Genomic DNA, 20,711 nt, shown 5'->3' with positions numbered 1-20,711 from the left:
ATTGTGAATAGAGGGTGGGGTGAGTCCTGTTAAGGAATTTAGATCTATCTTTAATAATGGAGAGCTATTGATGAGTTTTGATGTGTGGGGGGAACATGGTTTTTCCTGTTATTGTAGCACAGATGCTGGTTGTGAGGGCTAGAAATAAGAGAATCGTGGGGCTGTTGGACTAGTCCAGATGAGAGCTAATGAGGATCTGAGCTAGGATACTGATGGTAGAGATGGATACACAGACTGGAAAATTTTAGAAGGTGCAGGTCTGGATGCTTGGCTGCAGTCAACCATCATAAGTTAAAAGGAGGCTTACTAAAGAAGGAAAACTTCTGAAGAAGGTTGCAAAGGAATGAAATGCCACAGAAGTCAGCATGATTTTAGGACCTTGGGGTTAAAAGTGACAGAGCAAGGGCCATCCTCAGGCTCTTCCACAAGAGGGAGGAAAGAGGGTCTCCTCCCAGCTGTGCTTTTTAAAATTCCAAGAGCATTCTTTTTTTTTTTAAACTTATATTATTATTTTTTTTAGTTGTTGATGAACTTTGTTTATTTTTATGTGGTTCTGAGAATCAAACCTGGTGCTTCGCACATGCTAGACAAGTGTTCTACCACTGAGCCACAACCCCAGGCCCGAAGATTACTCTTAGTCTAGGGATTTTTGCCCCCTGCTCAGGCAGAAGTTTTGCTGGGAGCTCCCTGCCATCTTCAGTAGCATTCCCGGAATTGAGGAAGCATTGTGGAGCAGAGCCATCTGTTCCTCTTTGGTAATTCAAGCTGACTTGGGCAGTTGTTAAGATCTGAAGCAAAAGGTTGAGAATGCCTCAGAAGTTTGTTGCCTGGGTAGCCTGTGATGACAATGTTTCTGTCCAAGAACAAGATTCACAAGTGAGTAGACTAGAATGCAGGAAGTAAACAGAGTTCACTTTTAGACCAGCTTAGTTTGGGATGTGACTGTCCAGATGTTACATTCCTGTGACTATTCACTTGACTTCCTTCCCTAATAAAAGCCACTCTAGGGACAGGTTATTTTCTTTGCTATGAGTTTCCAGAGCCTAGCATTACTATACTTGGCACATCTGTGAATGAATGCATACAGGTGGCCATGCATAGCAGGCCGGGATGGATTATTTCATCAGGAAAGGTAGATTTAGGAGCCCCATGTAGAGCTAGGTGGTTGATAAGTCTTGAGATTTATTCTTATTGGCTAAAAGACTTTTATGAAAGTTCAGCTATTGTGTGGATGTGTTATTTTCATGTCTAAGTAACAAAATTGTGCCTGTTTTCTGTTTTCCTTTTTGCCCTGCCTAGAATTTAATGCCAGTAATTGTCTGTTGACAATCCTGCCAGTGATTTTGTGTGTGTGTGTGTGTGTGTGTGTGTGTGTGTGTATGTGAGTCAGATTAGAATCAGACTTGTGATAAATAGGGAAAATGTAAGTGATAAAGGCAGAGAAACTATTTCCTTTTAAGAATAACTGACTCATAGGGTAAAATCTTGGAAATGATTTCAGATCACTCCTGTAAACTCTCACAGAAAATGTTTATAAAACACTTGGAACAATACATATTATACTAAGAAAATGTGCTTTTATCAACTCTAGAAATACAAAGCAGGGAACTTAATAAATCAGGCCTTATTTATGAATGGAAAGGACTGAAAGTTCACCTTAAAAGTAAGAATTCAGTTGATATCAAGATTGTCTCTTCTGAGTAGCAGAAGTTAATGTAGTTACATTTCTTCTTTAAAAATAAACTGATTACAGATTTCAGATTTTGGCATCTTTAAATCTGACTCCTTATTCCTATCTCTTAATAGTTATTGGAGTATCAGTCTAGAATGGAATTCAACTTTGATATTTTTACTCTAATTTTGAGATGAATGTGCTTCTAATTTTATCTCCACTCTATATTCAGTAAAGCCAAAGTATTGTTAGCATGGGTATGCCATAATTTTTATTATTTCAATTTCAGAAAAATCATAATTGTGTTTATATAAATTAGTAATATTACTCTTCTACTTGGGAAAGGCTCTTTGTTGCTTTTGAAAATGTAAGGTAAAAATACAGTTGTATTAACTTAGAGGCTAAATATTTTTGTCCTACCACCATACCATATAACACAATATCATAGTGAGTTGCATATTGGTTTTTCCCTTGGTGTATGTGGGAAATTGGCTTCACAACCCTCTGTGGACACCAAAATCTGCAGATGTCAAATTCTCTTATATAAAATGATGTAATATTTGCATGTAACTTATACTCATTGTTCCCAGTACTCTCCATCATCTCTAGATTACTTACAGTATCTAATATAGTATAAATATAGTGTAAATAATTGTGATGTTGTATTAGAGAATAATGACCCTCCAAAAAGTCTGTACATGTTCAGAACAAAAGCGTGTTTTTTGCAAATATTTTATATCTGCAGTTGGTCAAATCCATGCATGTAGAACCCTGAAATATTCAAGACCAGTTTTAAAATATTTATTTATTTTTTAGTTGTAGTTGGACACAATACTTTATTTATTTTTATGCACTGCTGAGGATTGAACCCAGGGCCTCATATGTGTTAGGAGAGTGCTCTATTGCTGAGCCACAACCCCAGCCCACCAATGTGTTTTTAACATTTGTGTTTATTGTCTCAAATCTTCCTATTCCCTGCAGTAGCTTTTGCTTGAATTGTAGATTAATGCTTGTTCTTTCAGTTAGAGTTTGAAGGAATATAAAATAGAGACTTTGTGTGATCTAAAGTTTAACAAAGCTACTCAGTATGGAAAACAGTACATTTCAGATTTTAATGATGAGATCAAAATCATGAATCTGAATTTTGAGTGCAGTTAAATAACTACATGAAATTTTTTTGAACCAAGGTCCTAGAACCTCACATTTTATCACTTTTAAAATCTGTTACAGAGCTGAAATTAAAGAACATGGATTTTCAGAGGTACCCTTATCAGTCTCTAGAAAAAGTAATTAAAGTTCATTTTATACAGTGCAGCTTATTCTGTTTTTCTATTTTCTGACTTTTTTTTACACCAGGAATTGAGTCCAGGGTGCTCAAGCACTGAGCCACATCCCCAACCCTTTTTCCTTCTTTTTTTTTTTGAGACAGAGTTTTGTTAAGTTGCTTAGAGCCTCAATAAATTGCTGAGGCTGGGTTTGAACTTGCAATCCTCCTGTTTCAGGTTTACAAGCCACTGGAATGACAGGAATGTGCCACCCACCTGGCTGAACAATCTTCTTAATTGACAAAGAACAGTAGATGCTGTTTAACTGGGTCTTGCTCTTATGTTAGTGAAGTCTTAATTTAAATTTCTTTCTGCATTTCAAAGAGAACAAAATAGTGTATAGCAATTCTAAAAGGGTAGAAGTTATGTAGTTTCTCTAAATTTCTTTTTTGGATGTTATCTATTAAACATCACTGTGTGTAGCAGTTAAATAGGAATTTTGTCAGAGGACAGTGGAAGGCAGGGCTGTCACTACACTGTTACTCCTACAGCATTATTCAAAAAACCAGCATTGTGGTTTCTCACATGTGTGAGGCCTTGGGTTTGATACTCAGATCCACAAATAAATCTTTATTCTATGTTTTCTTTAAAGAAATACAAAGTCATGTTTGGAGGAATGAAGGATATTTACTCATTTATATATCTTATTTGTTATAACTTGACACAAATTATTTGCTTATGTGATAAACACTGCTAAACTTAAGAACAGAATTATTTTGAATATTTAAACTCACTTTAAACATGGTCAGAATTAATAATAGCACTGCTGGTAAGGCCATTCCATAGATATCATTTTAATAAAGAGATCTTGATCTTTCCTGAAATTGCAAGATATGGCAATAAAGGCTAGCTGAGAGCCAAAACTTGGAAGATAAATTGTTGCACACACCCAGCTCTGCCACTATGTTGTTTCTTCTCCATGCAAAGGCAGATGGTCAGATTAAGGTGAATTAGAAAAAAATAACTATACTGGGAGGTCCTAGTGATGGAATGAATCCATATTCTCTGGCAGGTATGGTCCCATTTTGGGCCCTCTTGATAAAATGTTCAAGATATACTCTGTGCTATTAGTAATGGGAAGTAGCTCAGTACCTTGGACAAGTTATTTAAAATCAGTGACACTCTACCTGTCTATAATATTCTCCAGCATAGCATTGTTGTGAAGATGAGCGGAGATGCTGCATATAATCTGGTAAGCACAGTGCCAAGCATATTACAAATTATATGTAGAAAAACAGTGTTTTTCTTCAAAGTGAAATTCAACAGGAGGGCAGTAATTGACAGTGGAGGTGTCAAGAGGAACCATAAATTGGCTCTTAGCTTCAATGGAAGTCAAGCTGTAGCAGGTTTTATTTCACAATATTAATTACAATCAGTATCAGAGGTGAGATGTAACATTTCATAATTTTAATTATAATTGGTTAAATGTCTTTGCTTTTTTTTCACCAATTTAACTAAAGAAAACCATTTTCATTTGTTAAACTCCAAAAATCAATAAATAGAAGATGAATAACTGAATATTATGGTTGTTTTCATCTTTTGTTTAGTGGATATTGCTTCTCAGTGAAGATGAGAATACTTGGATATTGTGCTTGCAGAACTCATGGTCTGGATTCCATGGTTACTGAACACTCAGGATTAATATTGTTTAATAAAGATATGAATTTGGGTATGATGTGTTTGAAACACATGAAGAGAAATCGTGTCATTCAAAATTTATTGTTTACCAAAATTGTACCTTTGAGAACACAAAACATGATGGTTTTGAAGAACTTGAACAAATTTATAAGAAGACTAAGTTTTTAAGGGAATCTGAAGCACATACCATCCACAATTACCACTAACAAGAGATTTTTATAGATTTTTGGGTACCTGGCATGAGTTCCTGGATTCTTTTTTTTTAATTATTCATTAGTTGCAATCAGTTATACATGACAGAAGAAAATGCTTCAATTCATTTTACACAAATGGAGCAGATGTTGTGTTCTTTTAGAGAAACAACCTTAAAGGTTAGTATCACTGCAAGGGAAAAAGATAGTGGAAGATTTTCAAATGGATGCCCTTGCTACACTGTAAAAGTTCTTGTATATTATGACACAGCTATGGGTGGTTTTATTTGTATGAATAATTAAGCTTGTATCTTCTATAAGATACAGTAATTTCCATTCTTGGTCCATTCTTGGTCCAGTTAGCTGAGTTCAGTAATGAAGTAATGAAGAATATGCTGTATTATGTTTGATGCCAGCTGTTAGAGAATTTACTTAAAATTTCCTATTTGTTATTGGTATTTAAAAAAAAAATCCTTTGGTGTCTGTCTTTTCACATCCTTTTATATTTCTAAGCCAGAACAACTACTTAGAGCTGGCAGACTCCATACTTGCTGTGTGTGGAAGTAATTTTTAATTTTTGTTCTGAGTTCACTTAAGATATGAGAGATACTTGTCATTTTGGAATTCTAAGCTGTTAGTATACAGTTCTTCAGTCATGTTGTCATTGAAATTTATTATTTTAACCTTTAATTAGAAGAATCACTGTTCTTGGCTGTCTATGGCCTCTTTCCATTGCTATTCTTTCATCATGTGATTTAAGTGTTGCTAAACCTTACAAATTATTCCAAAAGAGACATGGAATAAGTTTGTAATTTGGTACTGTCCATTCTGCCTAAAATCCAGCCCTTTCAACCATGACATACAGAGAGCACATGTGCAGTAAACATTTATTTGAATTAACTAATTGCTTTTGGGCAGCTTGCAAATGTAGTGTTTTCAGTATTCAGTGACTGAGCCTTTAGTACTGGTAGTGTTGCTAAACATTCAGACTTCATTTGAAGCCAGTAAACAGACAACTGTGCAATCCATGGAGAGAGAGAGAAGTTTTTAATATTTATTTTTTAGTTTTTGGTGGATACAACATCTTTATTTTATTTTATGTTGTGCTGAGGATCAAAGCTAGCACCCCATGCATGCCAGGTGAACATGTTACAACTTGAGCCACATCCATAGTCCAGTAATTTACTTTTAGAGTCCTATTTATATAGAGTAAATGTCAAAGGGAAAGGTGTATTTGAAGCAGTTACATGAGTAAGTTTGCAACAGTGAAAGTTTTTGGTATGCTAATGGAAAAGGGACAATTTAAAATTGATATTATATAATTGAGGTAGTTCTTTTTGAAGACAGTTTTATTTAGGTATAATTGACATCCAATAAACTTCATGTTTAAAGTATATGATTTAATCAGTTTTGACACATGTGCACACCCAAAAAACCATCATCATAATAAGGAGAATGAAAAGATCCATCACCACCCCAATTTTTTTTTTCTCATTGTCCTCTGTCCCTTTCTTCAGGTAACCACCAACCTACTGATCTGCTGTCACTCTAAGTTAGTTTGCTTATTTTAGGGTTTTATGTAAATGGAATTATATCACATGTACTCTTTTTTTTTTTTTTTTTGCTCGTTCACTCAGTGTAATTATTTTGAGATTTGTCTCTGTTTCTGATTGTATCAGTAGTTTATTCTTTTAAGTGCTCAAATTATTCCATTGAATAGATGTACCTGTTCATCATTGACAGCCATTTGGGTGTTTCCAGCAATTGCCTCTTAGAACTAAATCCATCTGAACAACTTTATTACAGATCTTTGTGTGGACTTAGGCTCTCTTTTCTCTTTGGTAAACCCCAGAAGTGAGATGAGTAGATCATGTGGTAGGGTATTTTTAATTTTTAAAACTGTCAATCTGTTTTCCAAGTTGTTGTTTCCCTTTATATTCCTACCAGCAGTGAAAGAGGAATCAGTTGCCCCAAGTATCTATCTTAAATACTTACTTTGGTAGTCTTTTTAAATTTTATTTCTCTAATAGATACATAGTATCACCTCATTGTGATTTTTAAAATTTTTTTTTAGTTGTAGATGTACACAATATCTTTATTTTATTTGTTTATTTTTATGAAGTCCTGAGGATTGAACTCAGTGCCTCATATGTGAAAAGTAAGTGCTGTGCCACTGAGTCACAACCCTAGACCCTCATTGTGATATTAATTTGCATTTTCCTATTGGCTGATGATGATGTTGAGCATATTTTCACGTGCTTATTTGCCATTCCTTGGTAAAGTATCAAACCTTGTATGCTATTATTTTGGGGGGTATTTTTTTATTTATTAAGTTTTAAGTGTTCTATATATATTCTGGATACATACTTAATATATTCTGAATAAATCTTTTTCAGATTTATAATATTTTGTCCCAGTCTGACATGTTTTACATTCCCCTAGCAGTGTCTTTCAAAGAACAGATGTTCTTAATTTTGATGAAATTCAATTTACGAATTGTTTTTTAATTCACTTTTGGTATCATATCTAAGAACTCTTTGCCTAATCCCGAGTCACAGAAGTTAGCTCCTGTTTCCTTGAGAAGGTTTATTGTTATGATCCATTTTGAGTTAATTTCTGTATGTGGTGCAAGGCAGGTGTCAAAATTCATAAGTTTTTGTATATGGGTATTTAGTTCCAGCACCATTTGTTAAAAATGAACATTGTCTCTTTGCTGAATTGCCTTTGTACCATTGCTAAAATCAGTTTTCTGTGTACATGGGTTTATTTTAGCCTCTATTTTGTAGCATGATCTGCTTGTTTATCTTTATATCAGTACCACATTGTCTGAATTACTTTACCTTTGTAATAGTGTTTCTCTTCCAGATTTTTTCTTTTGCAAAGTTCTTTGGACTGTTTTGGGTCCTTTGCATATGCATTGGAAGTTTATAGTCAGCTTATCTGTTTATACAAAACAGCCTGTTGGGATTCTGAGATATTGGATCTATGAATCAACTTGGAGAGAACTGACTTCTTAACATCATTGAGTCTTGCAACAAAAGAACATGTTATTTCTTTCCATTTGTTTAGATTTTCTTTAATTTCTCTCAGCAATCTTTTAAAGTAGAAGTCTTGCATATCCCTTTCAAATTTGTCTTAATATTTGACATTTTTGGTGTTATTATAGTATGTTTAAAAAATTCAGTATAAAATTTTTCATTACTAGCATAGAACAACAATTCAGTTTTGTATCTAGCTCTAGTATCATGCAGCTTTGCCAAACTCACCTTCTAAAAGTAGTTTTTTTGGGGGTATATTTCATTGGATTTTCTATATAGATAATCTAATCATTTAAAAATATAGTTTGAATTCTTTCTTTCTCACTTGAATGTCATTTTTTTTCTTGCATTATTAAACTAAGCAGAATCTCTGGTATATTGTTGGATAGAAATGATGGGAGTGGTCATCCTTGTCTTGTTCCTTATATTAAAAGAAAAACGTTCAATCTTATTTTTTATTATGTGTGCTGTTAACTGTAGGGTTTTTTTTTTTTAGATTCATTTTATCAGAATGAGACTGTTCTATTCCTAAGGTTTTTATTGTTGTTGTTTTTGAACTAAGAATGGGTATTGGATTGTTATTATTTGTTTGATAATATAATGATGTGCATTGTGTTTTGAATGGCAAACCAGCTTTGCAATATTAGCTTAAATCTCTTTTAGTCATGAGGTATTATTCATTTTATATAGTATTATAATTAATTCATTAAAATTTTGCTTGAGAACTGGATGTAGTGGCATAGACTTATAATCCCAGCTACTCTGAGGCAGGAGGGTCACAAGTTCAAGGCTAGGCTGGGTAACTCAGTGAGACCCTGTATCAAAATAAAAAGGACTGAGGATGTGGCATTAGCCTAGCCACATTAGAGCATTAGCTTAGCATGTGAAGCCCTGGATTCTATCCCTTTTTACCCACCCCCCCCTACAATATTTTATAGGGTTTTTCACCTGTGTTCATGAAGGGTATCACAGCCTCTTGTAATGTCATTTTCTGGCTTTGATAGCAGGTTAATGCTGGCCTCAGAATAAGAAGTATTCCCTCCTCTTTAGTTTTCTTATGGAATTGGTATAATTTTTTTCCCAACATGTTTGTTGAAATTTTCCGGTGAAGCTATCTGAATCTGAAAAAAAATGTAAGGGAAGATTTTCAAGCTTCAAATTCTCTTAAATATAAACCTGTGACTATTCAATTCAGGTTTTCATTGTAGGTGAGTTTGGTGGTATGTTTCTAGAAATTTGTTCTCTTCATTTAGGTTGATGGATTTATTGGCATATGTCCTTTTCATATCTCTACAAACTATGGTGATATCATCTTTTCTCTTTTCTTTCCTGATATTAGTAATATGTATATTCTCTTTTTTTTCCCCTCATTAGCCCAACTGGAGGTTTCCACTTTTTTCTGTCTTCTCAAAGAACCAGTGTTTCTTATGTTTTGTTTTTGTTTTTGTTTTTGTTCTTGGGATCAAGCCAGGGCCTTATACATGGTAAGCACACACTGTACTACTGAGTTATACCACAGCCCAAGAACCAGCATTTAATTAGTTTATTTTTCTCTATTTTCTCTATTTTTTCTGTTGTTTATTTATTGATCTTTCTGCTCTTATTTCATTACTTCTTTTTCTCATTTACTCTCTGCATGTAATTTAATTATTTCTTTTGCCATATTTTAAAATTTGTATACATAAAATATGGTTCTTTGAAGATTGTGATTTAAATTGTTTCCTCCCTGAGACATAATGATATTGAGGCCCAGAGAAGTGTGCTGTAGCTCAGTGGTAGAGTGCTTCCCTCACACATATGAGGCACTAGGTTCGATCCTTAGCACCATATAAAAATAAATAAATAAAGATTAAGAAAAAAAGAGGAACTAGAAGAAACTAATGTCTGAGGTACCTTACTTTGTTGAAATCTGTGGAAAAATTCCTGAGAGCAAATCCTAAGTGTTACTTTTTTTGTCACTTTCTTTTGCTTTTTTGCAGTGGCAGGGATTGAACTCAGGGATGTTCTGCCACTGAACTACATCCCCAGCCCTTTTTATTTTGGGGCAGGGTCTCAGTTCCTGAAGTTGGCCTTGAACTTATGATTCTACTGCCTCTGTCTCCCAAGCAGCTGGGATTATAGGCTTGCACCTGTGTGCCCAGTTTTCCGGTGTTAGTTTTTTTTAGATGGACACAATACCTTTAATTAATTTATTTATTTTTATGTGGTACTGAGGATCTACACGAGAAGAACATGACCCTCTGAGCACTGGAAGGTAAATAAAATTTGTGATTTCAAAGGGGTTTCCTGGAATTAGTGAAAATAGTAAATAAACCACATCTAATAAAAAGTTGGCATAGCATATTTGAAAAGAACCCTGTTCTATGATTTTTAGCTCCAGAATGTGATGTCAATTAGATACTGCCTTTGCATGATTGAGATATTTGCATGCCCTTGCAACCTTATTTCTGGCAAGGGTGACACTGATGTAGCTCAGTGGTAGACTGTTGAGAGCCACAACCAATCAAGATGGCGCCTGGCATTTTGCCACATGGAGTGGTTGAGAACCCATTAAGATGATAATTAAGTTGTGTATAATTATTAAGATAATGACTGCTGTAACTGGATGATGCTAAATTAAAACAAGCTGTGTATTCAGTTGTGTATATAAACCTCTGCTGTCTTGCAATAAGGCGGCTTCTGCTACCTTGGGTGCCTGCTACTTTTGAGTTCTCGTGGAGTTCCCGTTGAGTTCTTGTGGAGTTCTCGTTGATTTCCGGCAATAAAGTAGTTCCTCTTTGAACCTACAAGTGGCTTGTGACCTCTCGTTTTTTTTTTTGCCCAGCCAGACTGTGGCATTTGGTGTCCTGTACAGGGAACGCCTGAAGCATGGGGGGAGAACAGCAGCCGATTTGGATTCTAGAGAGACTAACTAAAGTTATTTCTACAGACCAAAAAGAAGATGACTTAGCTCAAATCCATAAGAGCTGATACCCAGAACTTCAGTTTAGCTATCCTTACATCTTTGATGGTTCTCCCACACCTGGAGTCTAATAAATAATGAACACCATTTGTTTTGTGTTATCTTGTTGGGTTGTGTTATCTTTATAGAAGAAACATGGAATTAAAAGTTAGTAAAAACCAAACTGAAAGGGTGGTTTGCTAGAGGAAGGAGGCATCTCAGTAAAATCAAGAACAGTTAGGGCATATGTTAAGACTATACAAACGTGTAGCCTATGGTTCATTAAAGAGGGGTTGTTAAATATATCACAATGGAACCACCGTGGTCAAGATTTAAAAAGAATAGAAAAGAAAGTCCAGGAACTCTGCCAGTTGGCACATTACCATTTTGGACGTTGGTACTATCTTGTTTGCTTAGTCTAGGATAAGACATCCTATATAAAGTAAAAGAGGAAGTTTCTCTAGTTAGTCAGACAAGGGAAAAAAGTTTAGAGGAGGAAGGCCTATCAGGGGAGAAGTTACAATGGGAGGTTGCTACAAACACATTTCTATCACTGGAGTGTGTGGGTGTCCATCCAACAGCTCCACCTATGTATGCGGAGACAATATATGCTGAGTGGCCCTCAACCCCCGTAGTTGATAGATGGGATCCTGAGACAGGACCTCAAAGATTAGCATGGCCTGTATTTGAGGAGGCAGGAGGGTAGCAAATTCACCATGATTTAGATTTCACAACAGTGAAGCAGCTGAAAGAGGCTGTACCCACCTATGTTCCTCAAGCACCCTTCACTGTAAGTATGGTCGAATCCATTACCAACTTGAACATGACACCAGCAGATTGGGCTAGTATGTGCAAAGCTGTGCTAAATGGAGGACAATATCTGTTATTGAAGGTTGCCAATGAGGAATTCTGCACAGAGACGGCTAGGTGAAATGCAGCAGCCGGTTATCCTCAGAAAAATCTAGATATGTTGTTAGGAGAGGCACCTTATGAGGGTCAGCTGCAACAAATCAGATATGATCCAGCCATATACTCACAAATCGCTTCAGCTGGGGTTAGGGCATGGAAAACTTTACAGGGGCTTGGAGATTTACAAGGTTAATTATCTAAGGTAATACAAGGAGCTAATGAACTTTATGCTGAATTTGTAGATACACTTATACAAACAACTACCAGAATCTTTGGGGATTTAGAACAAGTGATGCCATTAATAAAACAACTAGCCTATGAACAAGCAAATAGGTGGTGCAGGGAGGCCATTAGACCATGGAAACATGGAGATTTAAACACATAAATTAAATTATGCAGAGACATTAATGAACAAGGGCAAGTCTTGGCAGCTGCACTACAACAGGCTTTAGGTGCCAGACCAAAAACATGCTACAATTGTGGACAAACAGAACATTTTAGAAGGAGTTGCTCCATAGGAGGAGGGTTTAACAAAACTGGATATGATCAAAGGGGTAGAATACCAGGTATTTGCCCACAATGCCATAGAGAGAGACATTGGGCTAATGAATGCCATTCTCAAACTACTATAGAGGGTACTCCATTATCAAAAAATGGACAAGGACCAGTTGTTTACCCATGATATCATGGAGAAAAACATTGGACTCCATTGCCAAAAAACAGACGGGGGGCCCAATGCTCCGGGGCCCATGACCACAAATATACTACGGGGCATTGGAGGAACCTAGCAACACCATTAGGGTAGTGCCCAGGACACATTATCCACTAGATCCCTCATTAGACAAACCAGAGGGAGCCCAGGGTTGGACATCTGCACCTCCACCAGAGCAGTACTAACTCCAGAGATGGGAGTTCAAATCATTCCCCCAGGAGTAAAAGGACCTCTTCCCCAAGGAGCAGTAGGCTTATTATAAGGACGTAGTTCTTCTACTCTAAAAGGACTTATAAGTCCTGGGGTAATTGATCCCGATTATGAAGGTGAAATAAAAATTATAGCCAGTTCTCCAAGGGGTATATCAGTAATTTCACCAGGAGACAGAATCACACAATTATTAATAATACCTAGCCTACATGATAAAAAAAAAAATGGCCTCCCGGTTATTTGTGGCCAGCCAGACTGCGGCAGTCAACTTTCTCTGTTTTCAACATGTAGTAATATAAATAAATAGGTCCAACATGTTGACCCCATGCTTTATTTTACAAGAAAATTCTGGCTTAACTGCACAGGATATATTACATTCCTTAACAAACTGTTATCTACAGAAGAAATGCAGTTTCAAAATAATGTTTATAAGAGCAAATTAAGTTACCCTGAAGTGAAGACGTTTGTGACCCTGCTATAGACCAGATTCTGGAACTCAGAGAAATAAAGATAATTCTTACTAACCATGAAATCTGCGAGAGTTTATGTTTAAGAATTCAATTAGAAATGGTGAACATGAGCCTAATTAACCTAAAGTTGTGATGGCAGAGGATAGTTGAGAGTTTGATGTTATCCTGCTGTCAGTCCAAAGTCAAGAAGTGTACCTGGGCAGGACTCTTTGGGATCTTTTTTTAGATCTTCAAAAAAACTAGAGTTGAAGAGAGCCATGCTATTATCTTTTCAGAGAGAACACACTTTCTTCTGTCAGAGTGTCACCCTGATCCTCCTTCACATCACTTCTAATAAACTCATTTCCTGCCACTCTGATTGATAAGTTTGGAAACTTATGTCTTGATTGAAAATTAATATGCATTTGAAGGCAGTAGTCTTAATTCTACCTCAATTTTTCAGAGTGTCCCAGCCCTGTATCACTAAAAGATTCTTGCCAGATGAAGGGCTATCATAGATTCCCTGGAGTGCCTTCACTTCATAGTTTATACTGCTCTCTAGAGGGAAAAGACCTAGGGAATGATAATCACTAGACAATCCAAAAGAATTTAGACATGGTGGCTGTTCAAACCTTTTGTTAAGCAGTTATGAAACCCACAAGTAGGACAATATAGAAGGTTAGAAGGAGGACACATCACACCGGAAATTCTTAAAGGAGGAATTTCAAATCAGATATTGTGATAAGGTGGGATGGAAGAGCAGAGACAAATTGTTCTTATTTTTCAAACTGTCAAGTTACACTTGTCTGCTTTTCTTCCATGTGAAATGCTCACAAAGAGAAACCAAAATCTTTAATCTGACATCCAGTTCTTGGAGAAAAATTAGAAATACTGCATTCATTTGAAATGTATAGTAGAAAAAAGAAAACAGTTGACAAGGCAATGAGGGAATGCTGGCATTAAATATGTGAACAGAGCCAAGTGCAATGGTACACTTCTGTAATCCCAGTATTTTGGAAGGTTGAAGCAGGAGTATCATGAGTTCAATTTTAGCTTCAGCAAAGATGAGGTGCTAAGCAACTCAGTGAGACTCTTTCTCTAAATAAAATACAAAATAGAACTGGAGATTTGGCTCTGGGGTCCAGTGAGTGAATACATTTTAGAATGACTTGTTATCCAATGACAGATAACTAATCCACTCACTATTGAGTGGATGCCACGATTCAATCACAAGATACCAGCTAGTTTCTATATGGAAAATAGCTGGTATCTTATAGATAGTGTGGTGAAGGTGTTCCTGCACCTGCTGTCTGACAGGGTCACAGTGGGGGATCTGTGGCAGGGCTGCACCACCTGGAAACCAGAACCATGGGGAATGTTAAGTGTTTTCTTTATGATACTCATGAGATAGATGATAGGGCATAAAACAATCAATAATAAAAGTACATGTTACCTGAGATTGCAGGAAAATTCCCAGAATGAGACTAAGGATACAAATAAGATATGTCCTGAGATGTATTTTAGTATCTCTGACAATAAAAACAATAGTGTTATTTCTTTTTTTTAATATATATATATATATATATATATATATATATATATATATATTATTGATTGTTCATAACATTACAGAGCTCTTGATAAATCATCTTTCATACATTTGACTCCATTGGGTCAAATGAGAAAAAACTTTTTAGTTTAAGTAAGTCCCATTTGTTTATTCTTGTTGTTAACTCTTGGGCTATGGGTGTCCTATTAAGGAATTTGGAGCCCGACCCCACAATATGTAGATCGTAGCCAACTTTTTCTTCTATCAGACACAGTGTCTCTGATTTGATATCTAGCTCTTTGATCCATTTTGAGTTAACTTTTGTGGCTGGCGAGAGAAAGGGATTCAATTTCATTTTGTTGCATATGGATTTCCAATTTTCCCAGCACCATTTGTTGAAGATGCTATCCTTCCTCCATTGCATGTTTTTAGCCCCTTTATCAAATATAAGATAGTTGTAACTTTGTGGATTAGTCTCTGTGTCCTCTATTCTGTACCATTGGTCCACCCGCCTGTTTTGGTACCAGTACCATGCTGTTTTTGTTACTATTGCTTTGTAGTACAGTTTGAACTCTGGTATCGCTATACCTCCAGATTCACACTTCCTGCTTAGAATTGCTTTTGCTATTCTGGGTCTTTTGTTTTTCCATATGAATTTCATGATTGCTTTATCTATTTCTACAAGAAATGCCGTTGGGATTTTGATTGGCATCGCATTAAACCTGTAGAGAACTTTGGGTAATATCGCCATTTTGATGATGTTAGTTCTGCCTATCCATGAACAGGGTACATTTTTCCATCTTCTGAGATCTTCTTCTATCTCTCTCTTTAGGGTTCTGTAGTTTTCATTAAGAAATTCACAGGGAAAAGATTGCAAATCAAGGTTCCTAAGCTTTTCTCAACAATTTACACTTAGCCCCTCATTCTAAAGCCACAACTTGTTCAACATACATTCCCTTCACTAACAGAGCCTTCTTTGCCCTACACAGGAATTCATGATGAAAATAGGAAACACATAATTAATACTAATAGCAAATAATTTGAAGTGCAGAGCCTGCCCTTTAATTAAAGATTATAAAGACATAAGAATTCATAATTTGAGGAAGGATAAAAAAAAAACTCTTTAAAAATCAGTTAAATAGGTCATATGAAAAAAGAAAATTACTTTGGAAAAACAGAATAATGTAAAATTTTATATAGATATATTTTAGAGTCCGTTCAGAGTAGTAGGCTTTTAAGTAATAGGCTTTCACTGTTTTAAGTATGTATTGTTAGGACTTTAGTTTAGAAGCAAAAAAGTTTACCAATAATCATAGGTATGCTTTAAAGTTAAAAGTTAATAATAGGTCAAGATACAGGTAGTCAAGTTGCCTAATCTAGTACTTAGTGATTGACGTGAAAATATAAAAGTATAATCATGATTGGCAAAGGTTACAGAAACATATTTAAACAATGTGTTCAATATCTTATCAAGTTAATGTATGTGAGAAAAGATTGCAACTCTTGAAATTTATGTAAATGAAAGAAGTTTTGAACTTTGATGCTATTTTAACTACATGAATAAATACCTGTAAAAAAGGTATAAAAATAAAGTCCCCTCTATGGCATCAGATCCTTCTGAATATTGCTTGTAACTTACAACCTGTCATCCTGTCTCCTCTTGTTTTGCTGAGACCTCTTATCCTTCAGTACCCAATGCCACTCATACTTTAGGACCCCTGGATTCCTGCTAGGGCTGGACCCTAGCAATAATAATTAAAAGTTTCTTCATTTAAATTTGAAGTTGACTCTGTTGATGGGCTGTGTTAAATTATAGAAAATATATATATAGACATAAATGCCTGTGATTTGTACTAATATTATCATAGTACCCCATACCAAAGAAAAAAACAGACATCATAATTCTATTATTACACTCAAGGCAAAACTGCAAATAATTTATTTTTTAATTCCTTATACTCTAGGTTCTGGAATACTGAGAGATCTAGAGACCTGGCACCATTCACCTCTTGTTTATTTTATTAAACTAGAAACTTTAAAATTATATTTTTGCCCCAATTTTTGTAGGGGAGTAGAGACAATGCTGCCTCAGGGAATTACTTATGAGTTGAAGTCTCAAGCTCTTTTCTCATAAGGCCAGAGAACAGAAATATTAAATAAAATTTTGAAGTCATTCTGATATTTAATTTTTATATAAATGCACTTCTGTCTGGGCTAGATCTAAATATTGGGAGGAAACTCTGCCATGAAATAATTTTATCCTGAGGCACTTAATCCAATTCACAGCTAATAATAATAATAATAATAATAATAATAAAATTTCCAAGGCTGTGGAGAATTCCAGTAACATTGTAATATTAATTACTTGAAAAGCCATCATAGGAGAATTTGAGACCCTTCCCCAGGACTCTATCTATGTTTCTATCAATCTATCAATCCATTAGTCTGTGGTCATTGGGCTCTGTAGTGAATAATACCCATGGGTCTGATCTCCAGTGGTTTTTTTTTTTTTTTTCCTACTGACAATTGAACTCAGTGGCTCATGAACACTGAGACCACATTCACAGCCCTATTTCTATTTTATTTAAGTATATCATCTCAGTGAGGTTCTTAGTGCCTTGCCATTGATGAGGCTGGCTTTGAACTCACTGTCCTCCTGCCTCAGCCTCTACAGTTGCTGGGATTACAGGCATGCACCCCTGCATGTGGTAGATTCCCAGTGTTTGATCAACAAAAACAGAGCAGACAAAAACCTGTCTTTGTGTCCTTATTTTATTCTGATCAGGATACAATTTACTGTCACTCAAACAGTAGGCCTACTGAATTAGGCAGGCAGTCAGTGTAGATAGGTGAATCAAGTCAGGTTGAATCTAGGAAGCCAATTTTGAGTGAATCTAAATTGGAGACTGTCCCCTGAGGGATATTATCAAGAACCTGCCCCTGATCCAACCTGTTGCCATGGTAACCTGTCCCAGGAATTTCTCCTCCCTACAGGGAGCTATAAGATTGTAAATGTGCCCTTGCTTCTTGGGATACCCTGATACCAGCTATGTCCCCCTTCTTCCTTGTGGTAGAAGTCTATGTTACACTTTTCGAAATAAACCCTGCTTTGTATGCTTGCTTCAACATGCTTCTCTAATGTTCAAACTTCAACATGTGGAAAACTAAGACTTGTCACCAGTAACCAGTGGTATCTCTACCTGGCTCAATTTTGGAGGAAGTTCCTGAAGCCCTTTCAATCTGTCTCTTGGGTGAGAACTCTCCAATCAAGACACAGCCAGGGATGAGGGAGTGGACTTCCATAGTCTTGTATTCCTTTTGTTTTTGGAGCCTGCCATTCATTGAATCCATTTTTCTGCTTCCAGGTTTCTGTGCTACACTGGAGCTGAAAATTAAAAATATATATGGGGAACACTAAGTATCCTGAAAGCCAGAAAATGGTAAGTGTGTATTCTTATTTTGAGACTGGGTAGGGAGGCTGTTTGAAGACAGTGGGATTGCCATGGTGGCTGGAAACTCCTTACAATTGTCACCAGAGTCTGGTGGATAGAGTGTCTCTCCTTGGCAGCTCAGCCTTCAGTTTTCTTTGACTAGTCTAGTGGAGCTTAGATCAGTATTTGAGACCTCAAGTTTTTGTTCCATAATTGTATGGTGTTTTCAGGGCCTTCCTGAATTCCTATGTGGGCATCTGTGTGCCATTAGCTCAGTATATCCCCAGATTGTGTGGTGAAGTCTGGGATAATCATCAGAAGAGGACCCCAGCTTCATTAGTTATGTTCCTGTGTGAGAAAAGCTGTGGCGTTTTTAGGGACCCCTGTTCTTGTTTTTCCTAAGTGTTTATTGTTGTTGTTTATATGTTTGTTTATTTTAGATCAGGAATTATTCCCAGGGGTGTTTATGTACTGACCCACATTCTCAACCTCTTTTTATATTTTTATGTAGAGACAGGGTCTCACTGAGTTTCTTAGAACCTCACTAAGTTGCTCAAGCTGGTGTTGAACTCATCATCCTCATGCCTCCTGTGCTTTCTAAATGCAGACTAAGAAGTATCTCAAATCCAGAATGGCTATCTGATAGTTTAGCTATTTATAGGTCTGAGATTAAATCCAAAATTTCCAGCTCTCTTCACATTCTCAAAGTTATGGTTCCTTGCTCACCTTGATTGAGAATAAAATAAAATAAAATAGATTATTTAACCACACCTGGAGGCTAATGGATAGATATGTTAATGAGCACCATTAAGGAGGGCAGTTTTAAAAGATTTTGCTTTATCCTTGGGTGTCATTCACATAAGAAAAAAGCAGGGAAAAATTAGATGACATTAAAAATAATGATTTTTTTTTTCTAAATAAAATACTATAGTCAATGTGTCCCAGTCACCAGGGGCAAAATTGTGACATATTCAGTCAAAGAGAGAAATAAAATGTGTCCACATGCTTCTCCCCTTTCAATGCTTTATTCACTCTAATTGCTCAATACAATTATAATCTATAGGTTCTTACTCAAAAAACTAACAATCCTGAATGCTAGGCACTGCAATAGACTTAATACATTCACAGCAAATAAAATAGGTTGATTAATTTACTGCTAACAATCCTAGATTAATTCTAAACACTGAAAAACTCACTTAATCATGACAGGCTATTGACAGACATTCCCTCTGTGTGCTAAGTTTAAATGTCAGATCAAAAGTCTTAAGCCTTAGGCTTTTAATCCAGTGGATGCACACTCCCTCAGACCATGGTCACAAGGTCCAGAACCAAGGCAGGTGTCTCCTGGCTTGGAGTGACAACAGGTTGAGGAGAGGACCTATGGAGAAGTTGTGGCTTTCAACAAATTCCAGGTTGAAGTGATAGAGTTTGAGAGATAAGAAAATCATGCAGAGGATCAGAAGAACAATGACAAGAGATGGGATGTCAGGTCCTCATCAGGCTTTTCAGCTTGAGTGTATACTTGTTTCAGCTGGCTAAATCCCTGTTCATTAGCTCTATTATTTATACTAAATTTGGGGTTTTTTAACCTCTATTTCAATTTTTATTAGCAATTCTTATTAGCTATCATGGAATTTCTCCATGTCATCATTTAGCAGAACTAATGAACAGGAAAAAAAATTCTAACTATTTATAATTGCTGGTCCAGAAATGTAGCTCAAGAAAATAGACAAGTAAAGGTACAAACAAAAGTATAAAAACAATATAAATACACATTTTCTACTTTTTTAATGGATATTGAAAGCAACATATAAAACTGCATATTTAGAATATATGTCTCTAGTACCTCAAAAATTAAAAAAAAAACAAAAAACCTCATACTATGTGGCAAGCATTCTACCTATTCTTCTTTATATTATTTGACACATATTTTGGGGTTTTTAAAGAAAAACATGTAAAAAATAGAGAGTGTCTTCAGACTTTAGTGTTTAACATTTTTATTCACCACACACACACACATACATTTGGCTTTGTACAAAAATCCTGGTTTAATTCTACTAATTTACACTTTTTTTTTCAGAGTGCAACCAAAACCTTCAGGATGTGTATCTTCTAGTCTAGCATGTACTTAGTGCCACATTAGTTGTTCACCAGTTGAAATCAGCCCTCATATGGGCTGAGGAAAAAGTATCATTTGATTTCAGTTAATCCAGCTTTTCTCTTATTGAATATGTAGGAGCAATGCTCTGTTGTGAATTCTGTAAGCCCACCAACTTAACTAAGGCACTGATTGATTAATTAATTAATTGGTTAATTTTTAATTTTACTCTGGAACTGACTTAAGTAAATGTGTGGCTCTTTATTTTATTCTTATTATTTTTGTTCTTCTTTGTGCTGGGGATCAAATCTAACAGTGCTCTATAATTGAGCAAAATCATGTCTGCCTAGGTTGTCCAATTAGTTTTGTACTTTCATTAGTATCAGGAATTAAACCCAGAGAAACTTAATCACTGAGTCACTTCAAAAACTTTTATTTGTTGTTAAATTTCTGAGGTTGCCTTTAACCTTGAGAATTACCTGCTTTTGCCTTCAGAGCTATTGGTATTACAGAAATTCACCATCACAACAAGGAGTCTTATACTTATT

The 20,711-nt window shown here is 35.8% G+C and overlaps 1 pseudogene; it reads left to right on the top strand.

Annotated features, from left to right (window-relative positions):
* The first annotated feature begins 807 nt into the window (after positions 1 to 807).
* Positions 808 to 20,711, top strand: part of LOC144256940 (uncharacterized) — a 52,432-nt pseudogene continuing 32,528 nt past the window's right edge.

This window comes from Urocitellus parryii, chromosome 1, assembly GCF_045843805.1.
Source record: "Urocitellus parryii isolate mUroPar1 chromosome 1, mUroPar1.hap1, whole genome shotgun sequence".
Lineage (NCBI taxonomy): Eukaryota > Metazoa > Chordata > Mammalia > Rodentia > Sciuridae > Urocitellus > Urocitellus parryii.
Note: the sequence above shows the minus strand (reverse complement) of the source record. Positions and strands in the feature narration are given on the sequence as shown.